The following is an 8,072-nucleotide window of genomic DNA, read 5'->3' on the forward strand; positions in this document are numbered from 1 at the left end:
CCTCTCATGTCCCACATTGTTGGGATCCAGGTTAGCGGAGTGAAATTACCATCAATCACTCATAGTAAACGTCATTAGGAGGAGAGGAATTGAAGAGGAATAAGTCAAATTGGAAAGCAAAGCCTGGGAGTGTAGGGAATAGAGGACAAAAGAGGTGAAGGAATCATCAGTCATCATTAGATCCCATCAAGAGGGAGGGAGGAGGAAGAGGAGGGTGGAATTGTTATATCAATGATGATAGTCCATTAACACCATGGGTTAGTTTATTTAAAACACTAGGACACACTGAAAGTTATGAAGTAGACACTACAACAAACCTACTGATTTCTGTGTGTGTGTGTCTTGCTCACCCACAGCAGACTAACTGCTAAGCAGAGTTCTGACATGATATACACATCATACATAGAGTCCTTAAAGGTGAACTCTCTTAAAAGCCAAAGTGCAATATCAAGTGAGCCTATGAGTCTCTATAATGTATAAGTCAATTGTTTCTTTCAAGTGAGTTAAACTGGTTACTCAATTGGAATTTGCCTGCTCACCAGTTTAAATACTCTGCAGTACCAAATGGAGACATCGGGATTGTCTTGTGCATTCTAGTATGATTTAATACTGCCAATCATGTGTTTCACCTGTAGATTAATGTGGCTGTTGACAATTCAAACACAATAAGCCTCATCAGTATGATGTTTGCACCAGTGTTCACTAGGTCAGGTTAATGATATTGGTCTAATAATCAATCTCTTGTTCGGCATTAATTAATTCCATGCGTTAGTTTATTTAAAACAGTAAAACACTTTACAACTTAAAAGTGCAAATTAGAGCAGACCGACAGATCTCTGTGTGCAGATTGCAGATCCCTCAACACAATGACTACTAGGCTTGGTGAGAACAATTAATACACATGTATTAAATGTATGTGGAGTACGTGCAAACTCTCTGAAAGGCAAGGTACGCATACAAAAGGGATGACAGGTTAGAACAATCCAAGGCACCCATCAAGATTAAAAAGAATCTTTTATGTTGGAGTGAGGCTCTAGGCTTTTTAGTTTACCTCAACCTGCAATCTTGTAGCCTCCTGCCATGTCCAACCAAACTCTGACATGAGGTAAAAGAGAATACTGTACCTGCTGAACCTGGCACATCCTACTCGGCCAATGATGACAGTTGCTCAAGACAATAGTCAACATTGGCTGTTTTGCCTGCCAATCATGATGGTCCATGCACCTGATTGGTTGATTTGGGTATTGAATATTTGGATTTACTACAAGGTCGCAGAGCCCAGCATCACCCTGAGAAGCAGTGGCCCCAGTTATCAGCATTGCATACATCATCCTTAGCCAGGTCCGAAACAGGAGTGTTAACTCCATGCTCCATGTTATGGTGAGTGATATAGAATTTGCATCATTTTCATAGCCATCGGTTTTACTACCATAGGAGCGGGTAAAGCATACAGAGTATGTGTTCACCCGTTTTCTGACTTTGGCACTAAGATTCTGAAACAGACATTTAGCCTTGATTATCATAACCAAGAAGCCTAAGACCGTGTATGTGAAAATCTCTTTTTCTGTAAATACAGTGGACTGTACACATCCAGAGTGCTCAAGAAGTTGCGTTGAAAAGCTGTTTTGTCCCAAAGTGCATTTTGTGCACATAAGCTGCTTTGTCATTTGTATGAGTTCAAGTTCTGTTTAGTTGCCCAATGTACTGCTTCTTGAGTTTACGTTTTCCCTCGAAGACTTCTTCATTAGCTTCAGACCTGCTTGCAATCACTTCAGGTCCTGTTTGAACTTCTGCTTGCTACCAGTATACTCTACATAATCATGCAGCCCATATCATCATTACAGATGATCAACATCACGCCTTCTACTTATATCACAATATTCCACATAAAAATAGGCCAAGAGGGAGTATATCTCTGAGTTACTAGAGGAATTAAGATTTTAATAAGATTTTCAGAGGTAGATTTTAAGATTGCTACTTAGAAATAAACACCTCCAAGTTGAGTGTGGCTTTAATTTTCTGTCAAATAGCTCTATTTTCAGCGAAGTTCCACTTTTATTCTAAATATGAAAGATCCATGTTAAGTGTGTATGTGTGCTTTTGTTTGGATGTGGTAGTGGAGTTCAGCAGAGGGACTTAAAAACAATTATGTTTCCAGAAAATCTAAATAACTCACCTAAACTCAAAGAGTTATGATGCAGCTGTTTGCAATAAAATCCTATTACATCACTTTCCAAAGCTAAAAAAAGTTCTTTAATGGAGATTTCTGGACATCTTATGTTGGCTATTGTCCAGCATTATAATTAAGAAAAGGTTTTGTTTTGGCTGTACTTCACGTATTTTGTAGTGTCTCGGCATGTAAAAATTGCAATATAGCATACAAGAAGGAAGAAACACCAGGGATGATAGTATAAAAGCAGCTTATTTGACACCCGGTTCCAATTTTCAAGGCTATTTCAGGCATTTAAGCTTTAGAAAATCCTGACAGATCCTTTGCAAGTGTGTCATTAAAACAGCTGTTGACCGGTCGAACAATGGTCTAACAGTAAAGACTCAGTTGGAGGACACTAATTATCATGACAAGTATCATAATTACAAAGTTTCCTTTTGCCTTTTATGACTTAGAGAGTTGGGTCCACTTTGTAGTTACTTACTAAGGCACAAAGTAAAATTTTATTTTGCAATGATTATTTATAAAGTTATGTCTAAATGATAGAATGTCTTCCCAAAATGGGGTGGGAAAAGTATAAGTTAAACTAATTATTTGAATTACATTTATTTTATGGACTTCAAACAGGGAATGCTGACAAGCTTGGAAATTGGAATGTCTGGAGCATTAGTTGTATGGTCATGTAGAGGAAGCAGAGAAGGCCAAAATTCTTTTGTCAGCAACACCTCAAAACCCAATAACAATTTCCATGTCTGAGTGCACTTTTATTAGAATGGCCATTTCCCATCAAGGCTCCAATCTTTAAATATGTCAAATATGTTAAGAGAAAGTGAAAATATTGCATATTCAGTACTTGACAAGAATATGTAACTATGGTTGGGATTTTGTAAGTGAAATGGGAGGTACATGAATTTAATTGGCAATTTAAGAAGCAAAATATCAAACTCTTCCCATCAAGATGGACTTCAGCGATTAGGTTCTGCTACTTTGAGTGGTGGATCAAATATGTCACCAGGAGGTTTTGGTAAGCCTATCTGCATGCATTTATATCTCATTAAAACCATAAATTGAGAAACTTACTTCTTCCTGATCAGGTACTGACCAATTAAGGAACTCAAACTGTCAGATATCCAACAGCCGAAAGTAGGTGTGTACCTGGCAAGGTGCACTTCTACATCCTCAGGGTGAGTCCTTGCCTCTTTGTCCTTATAATGATACAACTTTAAATTATGCTTATAGTCACTTATGCTGTTACCTCTCCAATACAGTTGACGAGTCCAAGTGTACAAGGCAAATTGTCTCTCTAGGACATCTACGTGCAACCATTGCAAACAGGGCAGCTAATGGTTGAACTTCATAAACCCGTGAAAATGATAGACAGCGATTGGCAGTGTCTGAACCGAATGGAACTGCAAATGCAGGAAATAAGGAGCGGTATTGTCTCAGTGGTATGCAACCTCGGGAGCAGTGAAGTGGAGGAAAGATAAGTTGGGTCAGGCATGCTCCGGTCAGTCCTGGCAGTGTCTACTCCTATCAGCCCATTGCAAATGCCCCACTCCATCTGAGAGCTGGGTTGCAGTGTGTCTGGGGGTTGCAGTCAGTTAAGGATGATAAAGAGTCTGCCTGACATCATTAGTCCGATTCTGCCCTCTGACGATGGAGAGCCTGGCCAAGTAAAAGCCCTTTGGCTCCAGCATTCCAATACATGCCAGTTACCTCTTTGCATGACATCCAAGAATGGCCTGTTTGAGTTTTACTATGTGGCTGTCAAGGTCCAATATCCTGCTGTTAAATGGATGGGACAAAGTGTGTGTGTCCTGACCACTCCTTCTGCCGTTTTGACTGCTCTGTCCAAATGCTGGGCCCAGGGTTTGCTGAGTTACAGAAGGGAGTACAATCAAACACATTGCTAATGCAGTGAGACATTCAAAGGTGTCCAAAAGGAAGGGCAACACCTACTTATAATGAGGGGGATACTGCTCTGCTTTTACTTCAACCATGTAGCTGTCTACCAGAGAAATAAGCAAATATTAGAGCAATGAATGTGAAGATACATTTATATTTGTAAGATTCCCTACGCATGAGCACATTCCCTGAACATTAGCTCGTTCATCCTTTTGCTGCACTGGGTCTTGCTTCTTTCATGCCCACTTGAAGCACAGACATTGTGTGCATGTGTGACATTGGCTCAGGTCAGCTGTGTGTGACAAGAGGGTTTCTCTCACATATTAGAAGGGAAGACAACCTCAGGTGGCTCACAGATTTCCTAATAAACTACTAAATGCCATGGCCACAGCACAGTCTCTGTGGCTCCATATCTAACAACCAAGCAATGCAATGTCCAGTCCCTATTTATTTAAACAAATCTTCTTCCTGCCTGACCTTGAAATTCAAACTATAATGAATTACCAGAAGGTAAGTCCATTCAGAGTCATCATCAGCTATTAAATATTAAACTTACTCAAAACAGGTTTGACATTTGTAAAGAAAGCTTTTATTTAATGAAACATAACATGGAATTCAAAATATATTGTAAACCTTTCTTCTGTTACAGATATATTATTAGCATAGACCAATAACTCTTTCGTACGATAGTGAATGATGCTATTTCATAAACATAAAATCGTTACAGCACAGAAGACCATTCTGCCATTGTGTTCATGTTGGTGCAGTGCAACAACACTTCAGTTCCACTCCTGTTCCTTCCCCTGCAGGCCTGCAAGTGCTTTTTTTTTTCTTTAGATATTTATCAAATTCCCTTTTGAATGCCATAATTGAATCTGCCTCCATTAACCTTTCAGGAAGTGCATTCCAGATCCTAACTGCACACCATATAAAGCTACACATCACATTGCTTTTAGTTCTTTTACCAGTCTCCTTTAAGCTCTGTCCTCTGGTTCCCCCAATGGCAACAGCATCTCCCTGTCTGCTCTGTCCAGACCTTTCATTATGTAAGTATTTACTGACCGTACTATCATAGCATTGTGTCTTGCAGAACCATGCTTTTGCAAAGGTTTCTCAAGAAATAATAAAAGTAATTAAGGAAAATAATGGAAATATATTTATGAATTGATACAAACCAAATTTAACAGCCTGTTACTATGTAACTGTTAGTAGAACTCAAAAAGAAACCTTATGGCACAGTTTCACAGATTTTTGAAGATGTGATTGTCTGAGACAGTGCAGAAAGGATTCACCAGGAGTACTAATTGAGGTGTACAAAGTTTTGATAGCATTGATAGGGAGCAACTTTAGTAAAGGGGTCAATAACCAAATTACAATTTTAATGGAAGGAGCAGGAGATTTGAGGGAATCTCCTCAGATTTAACATAATTCTTTATCACCCAGATGGCAGTGTGTATTTGGGAATCACTGCCTAAAAGAGAGGCAGAAGCAGGAACCCTCAAGACTTTTAAGAAGTATTCAGAGGAGCACTTGAAATGCCATAGCATACAAGTTTACAGGCCAAGGGATTGGAATAGATAGATGCTTGTTGACTAGCACAATGGGTCAACTGGCCTTTTTCATGCTGTAGTAACTCTGTGACTCTATGATTCTCTTCAGCTGGCAGATTCTAAGTTACAATTGCAGGTTGGGAATTGTTTATTTTAGTCATTAATAAAAGGAAAATTGGAATGAGCAGAAAAGAGATGCAGAAGCAGAAATAGCTAATTTAATCACAGAATTGTTACATTCAACCATTCAGGCCATCAAGCTTGCAATGGCTGTTCAATTGAGGATTATTTCCTAGTGTGAAGGTCTTGTTTTTTCCTCACAACCTTGCACATACTTCTATCCAAATACCTTTATTTCAAGCCTAAAAGAAAATCTAGATGCAGAATGACATGCATAGAAATCAGTGTAATTTCCAATTGTACAAAAATAATGTGTAAACAAGCACAATGAAGAAGTGGGCGGCACGGTGGCACAGTGGGCGGCAGGGTGGCACAGTGGTTAGCACTGCTGCCTCACAGCGCCAGAGACCCGGGTTCAATTCCTGCCTCAGGCGACTGACTGTGTGGAGTTTGCACGTTCTCCCCGTGTCTGCGTGGGTTTCCTCCGGGTGCTCCGGTTTCCTCCCACAGTCCAAAGATGTGCAGGTCAGGTGAATTGGCCATGCTAAATTGCCCGTAGTGTTAGGTAAGGGGTAAATGTAGGGGTAGGGGTGGGTTGCGCTTCAGCGGGGCGGTGTGGACTTGTTGGGCCGAAGGGCCTGTTTCCACACTGTATGTAATCTAATAATGTATAACTGCTTGAAGTAAGGTTGCAAGACCATGTATTATCTGTTCTCTATGGTCCACCTAAAGATAAAATAGATATCAGTCAGTCTGCCACAGAACAACGCCCCAGTCTTCACCTCAAAATATCTGTCATTCATTTTGACTGACAATATCCTGACATGTTAGTAGTAGATCAGTGGTGTGTGTGTGGCTCGTGGACTATGAGACGATATGCTGCAAATCTGTTACATAATACTACAAGATGTAGAAGTTCAGTTTCCACTAAAGCGTAGACAGTGAATTACGGCTGACTATTCATTTAAGAGTTTGACAGTCTTACAGCTGAGTCTGTTGTTTTCACACATGCTCAGTCTGGAAGGCTTCAGTAAATAGTAATTTAGCAACATATTTAACAGACAGCTCTGACTGGTGTTATGCTCTAGCCCAAGGGGCAGTAAGGCAAATTGTAGCATGCTAATGATGATGTGGCTTGTTAATATCAAGAATCAAATTTGAGACTTACTTGTATATATGGCAGAGTTATACAGTACTTTACCAACTGAACAATCAAGGGACTTCTTCCAAATGGTCTGACCAATGTTTAGAGGTGAAAACTAAAGCCTATGAATTGTTCATATGCATTTGTAAAGCCACAAGGCAGAGATCAAGCTTTGATTTCTGTTTATAATTGACTCTTTTTGTCTAATACTGCTGGGTAATAAAAGTATTATTCATGTAAATCAATTATAATTGTCAATTATTTTATCTTAATGTTCTACTGTTGAAAATGTCATTTTGTTTGTGGTGTTTGATTTGGTAAAGTCCAATAGCAGATTTTTAAAAATAAGGCTGCAACATAGACCATCTCTTTAATTTACTTGTAACAAAATGTAATAGCTAAACTCACTTGTCTTAAAATTATTTTCATATACTGGGTCATAGAATCATAGAGATATACATGGAAACAGACCCTTTGGTCCAACTCGTCCATGCCGGCTAGATATTCCAACTTAATCTAGTCCCACCTGCCAGCACCCAGTCCATATCCCTCGAAAGGTGGATAAATCCGCAGGACCTGATTAGGTGTACCCATGAACTCTGTGGGAAGCTAGAGAAGTGATTGCTGGGCCTCTTGCTGAGAAATTTTATCATCGATAGTGAGGTGCCGGAAGACTGGAGGTTGGCAAACGTGGTGCCACTATTTAATAAGGACGGTAAAGACAAACCAGGAAACTATAGACCGGTGAGCCTGACCTCAGTGGTGGGCAAATTGTTGGAGGGAATCCTGAGGGACAGGATGTACATGTATTTGGAAAGGGAAGGATTGATCAGGGATAGTCAACATAGCTTTGTGCGTGGGAAATCATGTCTCACAAACTTGATTGAGTTTTTTGAAGAAGTAACAAAGAAGATTGATGAGGGCAGAGCAGTAGATGTGATCTATATGAACTTTAGTAAGGCGTTCGACAAGGTTCCCCATGGGAGACTGATTAGCAAGGTTAGATCTCATGGAATACAGGGAGAACTAGCCATTTGGATACAGAACTGGCTCAAAGGTAGGAGACAGAGGGTGGTGGTGGAGGGTTGTTTTTCAGACTGGACGCCTGTGACCATTGGAGTGCCACAAGGATCGGTGCTGGGCCCTCTACTTTTTGTCATTTACATAAATGATTTGGATGCGA

The 8,072-nt window shown here is 39.9% G+C and overlaps 1 long non-coding RNA gene across 2 annotated transcripts in view; it reads left to right on the top strand.

The window, feature by feature from the left end:
- Positions 1–813: 813 nt before the first annotated feature.
- LOC122548647 overlaps positions 814–8,072 on the top strand; it is a 15,430-nt gene continuing 8,171 nt past the window's right edge. The window contains exons 1-2 of one of the 2 annotated variants that reach the window (XR_006311289.1): positions 814–882; positions 3,265–3,354. This is a non-coding gene — a long non-coding RNA (uncharacterized LOC122548647). Of the gene's footprint in view, positions 883–1,180; positions 1,381–3,264; positions 3,355–8,072 lie in introns of those variants that run through there. The other variant, XR_006311288.1, reaches the window with a different exon arrangement.

This window comes from Chiloscyllium plagiosum, chromosome 3 (genome assembly GCF_004010195.1).
Source record: "Chiloscyllium plagiosum isolate BGI_BamShark_2017 chromosome 3, ASM401019v2, whole genome shotgun sequence".
NCBI lineage: Eukaryota > Metazoa > Chordata > Chondrichthyes > Orectolobiformes > Hemiscylliidae > Chiloscyllium > Chiloscyllium plagiosum.